This window comes from Podarcis muralis, chromosome 2 (assembly GCF_964188315.1).
Source record: "Podarcis muralis chromosome 2, rPodMur119.hap1.1, whole genome shotgun sequence".
Classification (NCBI taxonomy): Eukaryota; Metazoa; Chordata; class Lepidosauria; order Squamata; family Lacertidae; genus Podarcis; species Podarcis muralis.
The window spans coordinates 91,420,214-91,437,202 of NC_135656.1; the positions used below are offsets into that span (position 1 = coordinate 91,420,214).

A 16,989-nucleotide genomic window follows, 5' to 3' on the forward strand; every position below is an offset into this window, starting at 1 on the left:
TGGGGGGGGGGGGGAGGCAGCGGGTGGACCGTTTGGGCAGCGTGGAACCTGTGCACGCCCAACCACTGCGTCTCTCCCAGGAGCGACGCATGGCTTGGGCACGCTGTAGGCCCTGCAGTGAGTGTTGTCACCCCCTTCAGTGGTGACACCCGGGGCGGTCCGCACCCACTACACACCCCTTCCTCTGTCCCTGCCTACAGCCATTCTTGGCAGTACCAAATCAGAACTCGATGAGATCCTGGAGGAGGAGGAGGCTCTAATTACTTGTTATTTATGTTGCATTCTTGTATACATTTTTTCATTTAAAAAAAAGGCCTCAAAGAAGTTTACAACACATCGCCAGAAATCACGAAGACTTGATAGAAATATTAAAAACCAGCAATAAAACCACATATAGTTATAAAATGCAGAAGGACTAGAGGCTAAAAAAGTCAAGTCAAACAAAACACAGGGCCTCCAAAAGCTTTTTAAAAATCAAGTAAGTCTTCACAAGGCAGCAGAATCCCATCCATTTCATGGCCATCTGTGCCTCCGTGAAATTCCAAAATTGGGCACCACCATGGAAAAGGCCCTACTTTGGGTTCCCACACACATTAGCAACCCCCTCCCACTACTGATCTCAGGACTTGGCCTGGTTGATATGGGGAACAGCATCCCTAGTACTTAAAAGAGGATGGAAGGGAAGGTGACCAATATCATTAGCATTCCTGAGCCCACTACCCTGAAATATATCTGTTGGAGGATGTTGCACACTTAGAAGAACAAATCCAATCTGATTAGTCTCACCGCAGCCCCCCAAAAAGTCCTGAAACTGACATATTGATTTTCCCTTCCACTGTTGTCAATGGGAAGCTTCAGAAAACCCCATACCACCCTTCCACCACCTCCCTGCTTGGAGCAAGCCAGCAGGCTTAGGAAGTGGCAGTTCTTCCACAGAATCCTTTCCCCAAACTCTTAAGATTTTAAACCTCCGGGCACAGAGGCCAACCCCACTGTGTTCGGTACTTTTAATATTTTACCAAACAGGGAATGGAGATGGGTTGTGTCACACGATGAAGCCAGGAGCCAAGGAGAGTTTTAAACCCCAATCCAAGTTCACCATTCCTTTTGCTGGACTATGCAACCTCTTGGGAGTCAAGCTGAACATCTCATATATAAATATCCTGTAAATCTTGAATGCCAGGTAAAGCTTACTTTGTGACACAACAGCATTAATCAGCCCCCGATTCCTGAGCCTACAGGACACCTGCAAACCCACATTATTGTGGCAGCTTGCTGGATGAAGTGCTTAATTGGCTGGAGGCCTGCAATTAGCTTTTGTTAAACTGAAAAGGAGAATTGCAATAAATTAACATTGTAGAAAGTGAATTAAAGGGGGTGCTTAAAAAAAATGTTTAAAGTCACCCTTCCCATAGGTTTGTCCCCCTTGCCTGGCAGACATTTTCTAGGCACAGAACTGAGAAACCCTTTTAGCTTGGAAGGATGAAGTATCACACGTGTATTGTTCATGTAACTATGGTAACCTACAAATGACACCAGTGTTTCTATTTCATACACAAATGAGAGGACAGCTGTGGGGACCACATGCCTGCCAAAGAGTATTATGGGTGAACTGGGATGGCTCGAGTCTGAAAATTACAGTTTGTTTTTATTAAGAAAAGCTCCAAAATTAAAGAAATAATAAAGGAGCTTAAAGTAGCACTAGAGAAGACAGATTTTGTTACAAGTATCTTCATTATTTCTGTTTTTTCCCCTTTCCTTTTTCTGAATGAATGTGTATATTAAACTAATATTCTAATGTCCTTTGTTAAAGGTTATTCACCTGTTCCATTTCCTGTTCCCTTTCTTTAAAGCTATTCTCAAGCCCTGACCCTACCTTAATCCTTCCTGGTTTTTTTACCTATTCAGATTGCAAATACACATACTAGGAAAACTAAATCCTGGTATGTGTATTTGCAAGCCAATTTCCTTAGAAGAAACACTCTCAGGCCATCCTCCAAAGACTACTTGACCTACAAAGGGTTGCAGTGACATCTGAGAATCAGGTCCCTAAGGCTAACCAAAAGAACAGAACTAAAAAAAATAAAAGTGCAAACCTATACATATTTATCAGAGTAAATCCCATTGACTGCAACACCTCAAGCACCACCTGTCCCCATATGAACTGACCTGGACACTGTGTTCATCATCTGAGGCCCTTATTTGTGTGCCTCCTCCATGAGACGTCCAGAGAGCGGCAACATGAGAACGGGCCTTTTCTGCAGTGGCTCCCGATTTGTGGAATGCTCTCCCCAGGGAGACTTTAGGTGCCAGGCAAAAACATTCCTCTGCAACCAGGCCTTTGGCTGATTAACATTATATGTCCTTTTAAATGTGTTTGTGGAAGGAGATTATGGATTTGTTTACTTTTTGTTTTTATTATGTTTTATTATGCTTCAAAGCAGATATGCACTGTAAAACTGAAACTCCCTCTTTGTTAATAATTTCAGGCATACTTACAGGGTTTTGGTTTTTTAAAGTTCTTAGTATGTGCAATAGATCTCAGTTCAGCTCTAAGATGAGTACAAAAAATTAAACCCAGATTTTCAATAGTTTGGGTGCACAGTGCTTTTAACTACATATTTAGAAAATAATGGGGCGTGAAAGAATAAGGGACCTTTTCCTCTTTTTAAGAAACCTTGCTTCAGAAGTGAACGGAACAAAACTGCATTAAGGAAAATAGTTTCTCCTGACCAAATATGCATCTGATTATGTTAAAACAAATGCCTGATTTGACTTGTAAAGTTTGCTACTTGTCTTAAAAGTTTCAGAAAACTTAAATGATTTCGCACACTAAGCTGCAGTTATGCAAGTTGATTTACATTTAACCTTGAGCTTGTAATTGTTTATTTTTAATACTTCCCTTAATGTTTGGACAGTTCTAATTAAGGCTTTTCTTTTCTTGTATTATATTACACTTTACAACACAATGTATTAAGAGAAACAGACTGCAGAAGAGGAAGTTTGTGGACTCTTAAATTGTCTCGATATATTGTACTAAATTACAATGCTATTCTAGTACTTTTAGCTTTGACTCACCTAAAGTACTGCTGAGAGAAATACCAGACCATCACATTTCTTTGACTAAAAGTAACAGCGGAAAAGAAATAGCAGGTAAAGCAGTAATTGTGACTACCAGCATTGAAAGTGTCTAAGCCTGTGACCTGGATTGTTAAAATTAGTCATACAGGCCTCCTACGAGCAAGTATGCCATCTTATTTTCATGAGCCATGAACGACATCTTCCAACGCAGGATTTTGAAGTCAAAGCAGATTCTATATGTGTGTAAGTATCAATGGTCCAGTTAGAAATTTGGGTACTTTAGGGGCAGAAAAGCCTACTTTCACATTGCTGCTCTACTGAAGAGCAAACACTTTAAAATTAAAGCATAAGTTGGGAACCAATGGCTCTCTAGATGTTGGTAGACTGCAAACACCCACCCTATCACTGACTATGCAGGCTGGGGCAAATGGAAGCTGGAAGTCCAACCACATCTGGAGGGCTTCAGGTTCATCTGCCCTGGGTTAGAGACCATTTGTCCTGTTCTGCTGGGGCTTGGAGACCACAGGGAAAGTGAAAATGAATGCCAGAGCCACCAGCTCTGTTCCACTCCACTCCAGCCCAGCAGGACGAGGGAAATCAGAACCCTGGGCAGCTCCCAGGGGCTCTGCTGGCTGGGTTTTGCAAAGGTTTGGAGCCTTTAAAAGATTGGCAGGGTTTGACATTGCAATGGCTTTGCCACGCCTGCCCCCCCTTTTGCAATATTTAAAGGGGAAATGGCTCATCTAGGGCAGTTTATTCAGTTTCCCTAAGTGATCTTTTCCACATTGAACTTGAGCTTTCTCAGGATGTAAAAGCCACTTCTGGAAATATAGTGGAAAACAGCACAAGTTTAGCACTCTTTCCATGTTATTTGGACCCAGAAAAAAAACAACTGTTTCCAAATGACATGGAACTGAGCACTAAATGCTTCAGTTAGGCATGTGAATACAGCCCAGATCAGTCAGGAAGTACAGGAGAGGGGCTTGTGTGCCCTGTGAAGAATCCACGATCCAGAACTCACCACAAACACTGCAAGCATAACTTTTCAGGCTTTCATAAAATATTGTTTGCAACATACTAAAAGTAGTAGGAAACCTCAAAAACAAGCCAGACTTCCAAACAGAGAGTCATCCATAGGGAGGGAGGAAATGCATCTTTATACAAGTTGTCACTTTTATGCCACAAATGTTGGATGCAGCTACATAAGGAGAGGTGGGCTAGTAACTTTTCCAGATTTATTTGCAAGGCTGAAACAAGAGATTTGTGGAAACCCTACATGGGATGGCTCTCTTCTGACAAGCTTGTGTACACCCTCACCTTAAAACAAAACAAAACAGGCCAATAACTTCAAATTCACAATCCACCGGAAGTATAAAGGCAAGATCTGGTTGCATGAAATAATAGCCCTCTTTAGATAGGATTCCTGCGAACTGGGCAAGTGTGGCACAAAGCGCTTGCTTCAGCCTACCATGGCTCTACTTGCCATTGCTGTTTGGGACTATAACTTTGAAAACAGGGAGCCTGCTCTACACATGGGGACTCCACAGTTTGGAAAACTGATCATGAAGGATTCTAAATTGCACAGGAAGTCCTCAAATGTAGAGCAGATGTCATGCTTCAGAAGTCATAGTCCAATGCAGCAGCAACCGGAGTTGCACAGGTTTGGGGGTGGGGGCGGCTAAACGCTGCCACGTTTACCCCACTAATCATCTTCTTGAAGGCAACCCCTGAAGACGTATTTAAAAGCACTTCCTTTCCACTTTTTAATAAGTTAATGGATGGACTGAACAGCGAAGTAATTTCACGTGGGATCTCACAAAGAAGAAAATAACGTACAACCTAAAGAGTTTTCTGATGTATTCCTTGGCAACTCCCAAACAGTTCGGGGGGGGGGGGCTGATCATTCAGCGGTGATGTTTCTTTCTCCCACCTGCAAACTGAACTGCAAACTCTTCATTTGATTCTGCCTCTTTTTCTAGCCAGTTGCTCGCTGGGAAGCACCCAACGAACCGGCACTAAATAACTTAGCGAAACATGTAAAATAGCAGGCGAACATCTGTTGTCCACCCCGAAACAATGCCAATACAACCAATACAATGCCTTCTTTCCTGCTAGCTCACTGAAACGCCTTCTTCAATGAAACCGTGGAACCCAGGGGTTAACTGCTTTCTTGGTGAATGGGGTCTTTTGCTTTCGGCTATGCAGCTAAACAAAGGAGGAGGCAACTGGTGCCTGGCAGACAAGGAGGTATATTCATCCATGCTCACGTGTAGTCCACACCACAAGTCTGTGATGAGGGCTCCACAAAGCCAGAAGGTGAAATGCGCCAGCTGCTGTCTACCAAACTAATGCCTGAAAGGGCAGAGGAAAGGGCATGCTTTGAAGACGTATAAATTGCCTTGGTATTTTCTAGCATTTCACACTGAACCACACTGAATGCTTTGTGGATGTGGTTTTGCGCGCCCCCCCCTAAGCACTTCAAAGTCTTTAGAGGTGCGCACAACAATTTAAAAAGATTAGGTCACCATTAAAACCCACTGACTCAGGATCTTGTCTTATCTGGCCTGAAGGCAAGGAAGCTTACTGCATCCTTTATTTGATGTCAATGTCATGAACAACGCAGAGAGAGGGAGGGAACTGCATTTTGTCTTTAAGGGCAAAGCTACATTTGGTTCAAACTTAACGAGAAAACAAAGTAATACTCTGGAAAACAAAGTAATCTCTCCCCTCTGGAATGCAGTTGGAGAGAAAAAGTTCTGAACATCTGGAAAGATATGAAAGAAGCAACTCTACCCTTTTACTTGAAGCTCTCAGATAATGATAGCACAGTTTTATATAGAACAGTAATAGAGAGAGATAGATTGAACTCCTACTCATTTGAAGGTTTCCAAAAAAGGCTGCTTATTGCTGGAATGAGACTAGGCAGAAACTGAAAGACCTGGAAATAATGTCTAAGGGTGGAGCCCTACCTCAATTAATGACAGGAACATAGGAAGCTCCCTTATAACTGGTCCATCCAACTCAGTATTGTTCCCATTGCCTGGCAGTAGCTCTCCAGAATCTCCAGTGGAAGTATTTCCCAGTCTTACCTGGAAGGTCAGAGACGGAACCACGGACCTTCTACAACTTTGTTAGGGCCCATCCCCAAAAGGATGACTACATTCCTCCCCTCTGGGTGTGATTCAGAGATCTCCTTTCCCTCACTGGAGAATGGCTTCCTTCAGAAACTGGATTCTCTTGAGGGCAGCTCTGTACCTCTAGCTTACTGGCTAGGTGACCTTGCAGAGGGCCTAAAGTCCTCACTGTCTAAAACCTCAGTAACAACTCCAGGACTTTGTACTTTTGGATGCTCCTTCTTCTCACACAATGGCTCAGACACACTAGTTTGTATGTGGATGTTGGTCTTCAAGTTGCCAGGCTGTCTGGCCATCAGTTTCAACAAATTTGGGGGAAGAAAAGCCCCTGTTGGATCTTGTTTCCTACCTGGAAACTCGAGGTTGCAACAAACTTCTCCAGAGGAAGCATATTTTACCCTATCATGGTCAGATTACTAGAGACAGCTTGCCATATAAATGTCCAAAGAGCAAGGGGAGCTGGTGCAGAAGAGTGGGGTGGGGGAGCAACCCTCACACTAAGCCTTTATACCATTTTCTTAAGGTCTATTGTTAAACTGAAGACTCCTTGTCTTTTCAAATTCCTTCATGTGAATGGATGAGGCAAGACATCTGCCAGGGTGCATTCCCATTTGCATGCAAATCAGAGATTTAGGGGGACACACAGCACCAGCCTCCTCCTCCCCATGAGAAATGGGAATCACAGAAACTTCAGCCTGGTACTTTCCCCATTGCCTGCGCCTTAGCAGCTCAATGCAGCAAGTCCATTAAAAATCAGAAGGAAGTAAAAAAAGAAAGTAAGAGGACAAAGTTAAGTAGTAAAGTGCTTCTTAAGAGCAAGACAGAGGAAGGTAACAAAAGTCATCCAGGCATCAGAGGATATTCCAGAAAACATCTTCTTGACTTTGACTAATTTCACACACATGCTTTCCTTCTTCTTTTTCTAAAGAAGAAACCTCCCCTGGAGGGTACACTAACACAGTCCCAAAGTCATGAAATAATCACTGGGCATAACTTTCCTGACAGCAACCAGCTCCCCAATGCAGAGCATGACAATTGCAGATAAAGCACATGCATCTCACTGAAGTGCTTCAAGCCTCTGCAGAAAAAGACAAGGCGGGGAAAGAGTTTCATGCTTCGGCTGAAACCACAAACTAGCAAACTGTCTGGTTCAGGGAAGATTTGGGGGTGGGGGGTGCAGATTTTCATCATAGCTGCTACCAGCCAGCATCCTCTTCACCCTCCTGCCTTGGGAGAGGACAAAGGACACTAGCTGGCAAACTTTCCATACTTGGTCTGCCTGGGCTAGATGAGAGACAACACACACACACACACACACACACACCCTTTTTAGTCTTCCAGCCAGCTGGATGGAGGCAGCCAGCCTTTGGAATCATCACACCTATTGCAGAAAAGAACAACAGCTAACACCTAACTGCTCCCTTCCTCCCCCCGCCCCTTAAACCAGGTTAGATTGACCTTTGTTTCTTCTTTCTAGGGTCTCCAACAGCAAGTCAACACTTAAGAAAAAGAAATTTGGGGGCAAGGGGAAGGGGAGAGAAGACAATCGCCCCCTTGTTTACCCTCCTTTCCCCTTCTAACCATGGCCAGAAATCCAGGGCCAGAGGGCAGGGTGCTGTTTGCTCCATCTGTTTTGCCCATTGCTTATCAGCCTTCTGGACGCTCTCCGCTAGGCAACGCTCTCTAAGCGTCCCAATTCCCTGCGCAGCCTTTCCAAACAAAAGCAATCCCTGCTAGGTGACATCTCAGCCTCTGCTCCCTGGAGGGCTCGCTTATCGTTCTGCCCAGTGAAATGCCATCACCTCCCAGCCCACAAATTCCCGGCACTGGTGGCTTGGTGGAATGCTAGAGATATAGCATATATACTATAGAGCATTTCCCTCCCTGCTTACTACTCCATAGCAACTTGGCTTCCGCTTTAACCCCTTCCCCGCCCAGGTAACCCATCTCCCTTCTTCCCAGCTGCCCAGGCGGAGGAGGGACACACTTACCCAAAGAGAGGCAACAGCGGCCGCTAGGAACGAGCCTCGCTGGCCCTCCCCCCCATGCAGGACGCAAGAGAGGCTCCTTAAACCGCGCCCGGAAAGGCACAACAATCCCCGGTGGCGAGGAGGCTCGCTTAGCCAGGCTCCGGCAGCTCGAGTTTCAAACGCCACAAGTCTGCGGCCAGAAGGACGGCGGGGCGCGCCCCCCTCTCCTGCCGCCGCCTCTCCTTTCTCCGAGGCGACCGCGGCTGTAATTTCCACTCGGGGCCCCGCGGGCAAGGCGCGCGCTCTTCTTCTTCCTCCTCCTCCTCCTCCCCCCGCTGGCCGGGGGTCTCTTCGTGCTCGCGGGCGCCTTCCCTCCTCCCGCCGCGCGCACTTGCTGCTGCTGCTGCCTCTGCCTCCTCCTTCTCTCTCCTCAGCTCGGCTTTGCACAGCCCGCAGCCGGCGTGCACCTGGTGTAAGCAAAGCAGGTCAGCTGACGGGCTGCCTCGCCATTGGCCGCTCGCCGCGCGCCCTCCCCCCCCCCCCCCCGCGCGCCCGCTTCGCAATACACCCGAGACCCGAGCAGGGCACCATCTGTAGGGGCTGCTAACAAAGGGGGAAGGCGAGGGAGCCTGCTCGAGGGGGCCGCGAGGGGCTTCTGCCCTGCTGCCAGGGCGGCTGTGGGAACGGCGGCGAAGGGTGGGGTGGGCGACAGGCAGCGACAAGAGCCCCCACCCCCGCCGCGTCTCGCAGACCCCTTTTCACTGGGGCCTGAGCAGGGGGACGGAGCGGGGAGGGAGGCTGCTTCTTTTGGGTGCGGGAACCAAGCAGACAATGAGCGCACAAAGGAAACCGCTTCTGCTCGGCGGATTACCCCCCCCCCGCCCCCCATGGAAGAATGTGCAACACGTTAGCTCGGTCTCTCTGTCTGTATTTGCCTTCTTCTGAGCAGGTGGAATTGTAGGGCATTTGGCACTTCCCCTTTCAGTGTTTGCGCCAAAGAGATGTTTCCTATACATGGGTAGCAAGTCCCATTGAACTCAGTGGCGCTTGTTGCCAAGTAGATGCCTCCTCTAGGGTTCCGCTATTGCCTTTGTGTGGGTTTCTGGCCCTCCTTTTATGTCAAGGCTTAAGAGTAGGCAATATTTTTAAAATGTTGAAAGCAAAGCAATCTGACAAAACCAAATAAAAACAACATCAGAGTGTGGGTGCCCGCAATAAAAAGCATGGTGGAGTCTACCAGAACGATCCATCCATCTACCTACCTATCTATCTATCTATCTATCTATCTATCTATCTATCATCTATCTATATCTACTTTAGGAAGTGCTTGAAGGCTAAAGAGAAGAGGGGGTAACTAAAGTTCTCAGGGGAGAATGGTGGGGCCACTTCTAAAAAGACCCTGTCGTTGGTTTCTGCCAACCTTAAAAGGTAAAGGACCCCTGCCAGTTAAGTTCAGTTGCAAATGAATCTGGGGTTGTGGTGCTCATCTTGCTTTACTGGCCGAGGGAGCCGACGTCCGCAGACAGTTTTTCTGGGTCATGTGGCCAGCATGACTAAGCCGCTTCTGGCGAAACCAGAGCAGCGCATGGAAACGCCATTTACCTTCCCGCCGGAGCGGTACCTATTTATCTACTTGCACCTTGACGTGTTTTCGAACTGCTAGGTTGGCAGGAGCTGGACCGAGCAACCTTAGGACCATAAGAACAGCCCTGCTGGATCAGGCAGATGGTCATAGAATCATAGAATCATAGAGTTGGAAGAGACCACAAGGGCCATCGAGTCCAACCCCCTGCCAAGCAGGAAACACCATCAGAGCACGCCTGACATATGGTTGTCAAGCCTCTGCTTAAAGACCTCCAAAGACGGAAACTCCACCACACTCCTTGGCAGCAAATTCCACTGTCGAACAGCTCTTACTGTCAGGAAGTTCTTCCTGATGTTTAGGTGGAATCTTCTTTCTTGTAGTTTGGATCCATTGCTCCGTGTCTGCTTCTCTGGAGCAGCAGAAAACAACCTTTCTCCCTCCTCTATGTGACATGGCTATCATATCACCCCTTAACCTCCTCTTCTCCAGGCTAAACATGCCCAGCTCCCTTAGCCGTTCCTCATAAGGCATCGTTTCCAGGCCTTTGACCATTTTGGTTGCCCTCCTCTGGACCACATAGTCCAGCATCCTGTTTGCACAGTGGCCAACCAGATGCAAATGGGAAACTCATAAGCAGGACTCACACAAGTGCAAAAGCATCTGTGAGTCTCAGAAAGCAATTTCTTACCTCATCATTCTTTGTGGTACTGCCTAAAGCAGAACCACCCCTTCAGCCACACTCTCCCCACTTGCGATGCCCAGAAACTTGTGTTCAAAGGAGAGGAATAGTGATGTTGCTCTTACCCTCTGCTCCTACCCTGCACTCTTCCCCTCCTTGTTTAGGCCGCTGGGGTGTCTGCATAAATATAGGGCGCGCACTGCAGTAATGTGCAATGCAGTAATGATTGCTGTGCATTCAGCCTATTAATAAATTATTCCTAAGTTGCCTGTCTATAAATGTTTTTGCTTGCTTGCTTGACTACACATATCAATGTTAGTCATTTGTGAAAAGGTGTGACAAACAACATCAACTTTTGTAAAGTTTCGCTGCTTGCGTACCTGGAAGCAGTTCTTAACTTACCATACCTGGCCAGGGATGCAGCTATTCCCAAGTCTAATTTGGCAATAACAATGTGCTTTAGGGGGAAGTGCCATAACTCAGCCGCAGAGCATGTGCTGTGCATGCAGAAAGTCCCAGATTCAATCCCCAACATCTCTATTTAGGACTGGGAATGTCCTGTCTGAAACCTCATGTGATGGCCTGGGAATCGGATTCAGAGGCTGAACCTGAGGAATCCCAGCCTGCACAGGAGTCCCTGCCTCCAGGGCCGGCTGAGCCGGGGCTGGGGCTTGAACCTGAAGGGCCCTCACCTGTGCCGGATCCTCAGGAGCAGACACCAGCTGAATCTGCTCTGGCTCCGGAGGTGATCTAGGACCCATTGCCTGCAGGTGCACCTCTCTCAGCCCTGTCAGGGGAAGGTGAGGTTGCCTCTGGGTCCAGTAACCCTCCAGCCTCTCCGAAGCTGCAGAGGCTCAGGGCAGAGAGGCGGAGGGAACTAAGTTCTCGCAGGAGGAGTGCTCGCCTCCAGGCCAGGAGTGGCGAATCACCTGTGGGCCAGGGCCGCCCTATGCCTCAGAGGAGATAAAGGCCAGTCAGCCCAGACCCAGGTTGCGGGAGCAACATCGTTGGTATCCTGTTCCTGCCGGCAGCCGACCTGCTCTTCTGAGTTCCTGACCATGCCTGACTCCTTGCTTTGGACCTCGCTACGCCCCTGACGGACAGCCTCCTTACCCTCGACCTACGACCAGACTTAGACCACGCTGCACGGTAACCCTCCCCCCCCCCCCCGGGACCAGCACACTTCAGGGAGCCATTGCCAATCACTGTTAAGGTAAGGTAAGGATCCCTGGGCAGTTAAGTCCAGTCAAAGGCTACTATAGGGTTGTGGCAGTCATCTCGCTGTCAGGCAGAGGGAGCCGGTGATTGTCTACAGACAGCTTTCCGGGTCATGTGGCCAGCATGACTTAACTGCTTCTCATGCAAAGGAACACCGTGATGGAAACCAGAGTGCGCAAAAACGCCATTTACCTTCCTGCTGCAGTGGTACCTATTTATCTACTTTCACTGGTGTGCTTTCAAACTGCTAGGTTGACAGGAGCTGGGGCAGAGCAACGGGAGCACACCCTGTCGTGGGGATTCGAACCACCGACCTTCTGATCGGCAAGCCCAAGAGGCTCAGTGGTTTAGACCACAGTGCCACCCGCGTCCCATTCACTGTAGACAGAACTGGATGGACAAAGGCACTTTTCTATGTTATCTTATTAATTTATTTAAAATATTACTAGTTTACCTCACCACATGCTTGTAGTAGCTTACAACAAGAGAAGGAATCTCAACAACAAATGACTAAAACCTTATCAACAAAAAAAGAAATATATAATTACAGGTTCGTGGGTCCCCTGATACCCTCTAGGTTCCTGGGTGCTGAGGTAATCAAGCACTGCTGGGAAGGAGCACGAGGAAATGGGCAGAACTCCATGCAGGGACTGAAGGGCAGAAGCCATTGTGGCATGATTGGAACAGGCTGTTACAAAGAGGCTCTGAACGATGCTAGCTTCTGCTTTGAATCCATGGTTCAGGACAATGCCACCCGCCTGTTTGGATAGGTTGCTGCTGCGGAAGCTGGCTCCTTTTGGACTGTGAATGCTGTACACCCTTCCATCCTACAGGCAGCAATCATTTTGTGCACATTTGATTGCTACACAACAGCTGGCGTGTGTGCTGTTTTCGGCCCCAGAAGGAGGCAGAACGGACTTATGCGCACCCCACTGATGCACACAGTGATCCAGAATGCAACCCTCACACGAATGGGGAGTTGCCTGTATATGTGCGTATAAAGACACCATAGTCTCCAAAGGAAACACAAACCCTGGTTAAATGCCAAGACCCTTGGAATCTCACACTGCTCAGGGATTGGGGTGGCTTGTAACAATATTGTATAAAAGCACTAAAATTAGCTAAAGGGCCAGTCTATTTGCTACGATAAACACACATCTTAAAAACCTGCTTAAAACAAGTTTTCATGCCAGATCAGGGGCCCTCACCAATTTTCTGCTGAAAATTCTTCCCTTCTGTTTCTGCCCACTGGCTGCTGTTTGCTCCCAATGGATGAGTAAATACTACTTTGGGGGGCAAATAGCAGCCTGGGGATGATTTTTAGCAGGGCCCTACAGTTTTTTCTTCCAAATAAAAGTGGTCAGTTTCACTGTGCTTTTAAAATGTGTGCTTATTATAATGTGTAGCGTGGCTCTCGGTGTCACCAGGCCAATACCAATACTCGGTGTCACCAGGCAAAATGCTCCTACTAGTCCAAAATTACCATTCATTACTTGCTTCTTTAGAGGTTCGCAAAAGTTCACAAGCACAGAAGAGTGAGGGTACGGCACAGGGCTGGAAGGTGGTCGCCCAAATGATGGGGGTGGGAGAGACGCTTCCTTATCTTTCAGTCTTGTGCTGCAAGGCTGTAGCGCAGCAAGGGAAGTGAGAGGAGAGACCCGTCTCAGCAATACAGAGACTCTTTCCCTCCCCCCTGTCCACTCCCTAGTATATGAGGAAAGGAGGAGGGCTGCTCTGTAGCCTAGAAAAGAGACTGCAAAGTTACCGGCATAGCCCTACTGAAAGTAGCAGCATCAACCAGGAAATCCTAAAGCAGTGTCAGCAATAATTCAGCAGTGTAGGAGGGCTAGCCTATCATGACAAAAATTGTGTAAACCAAGTGGACCTTGTATTGTTTCCTAAAGGCTGAAGTAAATATTAATATGCAAACCAGTAACAAGAGATTATTCAATAATTTAGGGCTGCAGCTGATAAAGCCCCACTCCTGGTTGTGGATGTTGTGACTTTCCCGAAAGAGGAAATGTTCAGTAATGCTCTATACAATTACCTTAAGTGGTGAAGGAAGGTTCATAATATTACTGGGCATATACAAAACACAAGAGTTATTTGGTCCATGCCTGGAATACATCCAAACCAGTGCTATTTTTCTAGATCTCACCACGAACACCTCCCTTGCTCTCTTAGAATGACAATGGTGCCCATCTGAGAGGTCCGGCAAGTTTCGGATTGAAAAAAAGCCTTGCAGGTGATGCAAAATGGTAGCTTTTGCAGAAACCTGAGGAATTCAATGTTTTCATGTTTATAAATGTCACACACTTTTATCTTGCAAAAGCATGATTATGGTGTGCCAAAAGATTTGAATGGTGTATTGATTTGAAGGCCATCAATTCAGCACACTTCACAGTCCCCTAATTCACTAACCCCTGAGCCTACAATTTTAAAATTAATCAAACTTATTTTTTGGGAAGAAGTTAGGATGTAGTTCTCAGAAATACCACGATGTTTATAGGCAGCTGTTGCTTTTGCCATTGGAAAGATAATGAAATCGCCAACAAGGTGCTTTCTAGGAACCAATTAGAGAAGAAAATCAGTTCACCACTGATATTAAGGAAAGTTCTTCCTTTTAATCAGATGAAGATAAATTAAATCCACAGCCAATATGGTCTTGGCTTAATTATGCTTCAAGCTTTGAGGCAGTATTGCATGCAGAGCACCAATTTTATTTTTTGAGGTTTGAAAGGTTATTTGGGCTATGCTAAGAATGCACTGAATTTTAACACGTGAGCATATTGAACAGAACTCATCACTGCCTTTCAGAATGCTGCTTTCTCTTCCATTGCCACTTGAATTCTCATCAGTCAGTCTCTGTGTTACTTTGCTACTATCCATCATGTGTAATTGGTATAAACGGATATCATATTTGAAGCTTCCTTTTGCAAAACCTTCTCTGTTGTGAATAGATTTTCATCCCAGGAGCTATCTTTTTTTGGATTTATTATACCATTTTTAATGGAATAAATTTCCCATTTCTGTCACAAAGCATTAGATGCATAGCATAACACTGCACTATTTTTTAGACCAAGAAAAAGAATTGTGTCGCATAGAAAGCAAAAGATATGCAATGCCAGCAAAAAGAAAGATGTTGCTGCTTCCTTGTAGACCTTTTGCAGGCATTGCGATGAAACCTTTTTGTATTACTTTCAAATCCGCAATCTAAACATCTGGAAAAAGCAGCCCCTATTTTAAATAATGCAATACATGTGTTTGTGTGTGTGTGTGTGTGTGTGTGTGTTTAGCAATCGGAAACAGCTGTCAAGCATATTGCTATAGGGGAAACGTTGCACACATATTTGTTTTTAATGAAGAACTAAGTACTCATCTATGAAATCATTGGGGAATATGCATCTACTAAATTATTTTTTCTTAACTTTTAAATTTGCTGTGCAACACGGCATAATCTGAAGCAGCTCAGATAAAGCTCATATTAAATGGTCAAAACTGTTTTGGTAGGCACACAAGGAAGCCGCCCTACACCATCTTAGTTCATTGGTCCATATAGCTCAGTGTTGGCTACACCAGGAGAAGTCAAGATGGTGCCCTCTGGGGGCTTTGGACTATATTTCTGTCAGTCCCAATCAACATGGCCAATGTTCAGGGATGATGGGAGTTGTAGTCCACAATATCCTGAATGCACCATATTGGTCTTCGTTAACTGGCATCTGCCCTTCAGGTGTTTTCCCTCAGCCCTCCTACCTGGAGGTACCAGTGATGAGAATCTGGGACCATTTGTATGCAAAACATAAGCTCAAATACCGAGCTAATGAGAAGGCCAGTGAGAAGGCACACTGCTGGCTACTACATTGAATTCATATTATTGCTCTCATAAATGTTTCTGCTCTGAACCCCTGGAGAAAAGCCCATTTACTACCATTCATTGGCTCCTTATGCGTGACAAAAGACTCTTTACAATGGGCATTAATATAGCCAGCCTAGCTAGTACTCCTGCAAGATAGTTTGGATCTTTGCATGGGTTCGTAGTCAAAGGAATTTGCACACGAGATTTAGAAAGCGGCTCTTGCTTTTAATAGATTTCTGATGCAAATGTAATACAGTACCTACCAGTGGCTGGAGTACTCATTCACACTACATATAAAATGTGTCTCCTCCATTTTCTCTCCTGAATTAACAGTGGTACTGTAGCTTCACACAAGAGATACTTAAAGTATAGTAAAGTCCTATGTGAGAGTGCTTGACGATTTCTCACCTTAAAGACTAATCTATTTCTTCTCCAACTTTCATACACACATTGAACTGGCCCAGGTCAGAAAGGTTGGTCTGTTAATCACAGTTATGAAATTAAAAGTCAGCCAATGAAAGGGCCACACAGGGCCCTTCACACAGGGCCACACACAATTCTCTCTTTCAGCCTACATATGGATCTGGGTAAGAGTCTTATAACTATCTTTGTAAAATCAACTGTTGGTACACTAGCAGCTCATTAGACTAAGGGCCACCTGGAATAGCTCATTCCCTGGGTCCCTTCCAGCTCCATCATTTTAGGACTTTTTTGTGATTGGAGGTATAATAGTTGCTGTTGCATGTAGCTGTAACTGTCTGACACTTCAAAATGAAGAGGGTGTATTCGTAAGTATGTATGATGAAGGCTCTTTCACATATTGTACACTAACAAGCCCAAGTTTGCCATTGACAGTATGTGTAGTCAGCTAGGAGCAGGATCCAATCCCAGCTGTCAGATGTGTGCCTCTGCAAAATACATGGGCTTCCCATATTCACACTTAATATTTTTGGATGTTTTAAAAATCCATTTGGCATATGCCTAACCAAATGTAATTTGTGAAGAGGCCCCATGTGTTTGATGAATGAGCTGGCCTTTATGACCTCCAGATGTCTAAAACAAAACATGGCTCCAGTCATATGGATAATTTTTTTCTCTTTTGTGTGTGTGCTGGTGTTCCACAAGTAATGTTTGTGCAGAGTTCTATGCAACAAAGAAATGCTGCCTCAACAAAATACCTCAGACTCTCTGATGAAGGTGAGAGGTGGTTCTGATGTGTGTTTGGTATAGGATAGCTACTTGCTCCTTGCCAAAACAGTGGACAGTAATCTGAATAAAATTTGCATGTGCTAATTTATATGTATAGATTAAATACACATTTAGAATTTTTAATTTAGAGTTTGCTGATCAGAAATTCTGAAGAAGTTATATTTCCCCCTCTCCTAGGCAGCCCCCTTCCCCCTCATCTTCCCTTTCTACTGCTAGTTTCTTTGCATTATTACTCTTACTATTATCATTGCTGTTAT

The 16,989-nt window shown here is 45.8% G+C and overlaps 1 protein-coding gene across 1 annotated transcript in view; it reads right to left on the reverse strand.

The window, feature by feature from the left end:
• LRRN1 (leucine rich repeat neuronal 1) overlaps positions 1-16,989 on the reverse strand; it is a 224,006-nt gene that overhangs the window by 19,746 nt on the left and 187,271 nt on the right. The window contains exon 2 of the mRNA XM_028719353.2: positions 8,207-8,592. The gene's annotated coding sequence lies outside the window, so the exon portion shown is untranslated. The remainder of the gene's footprint in view (positions 1-8,206; positions 8,593-16,989) is intronic.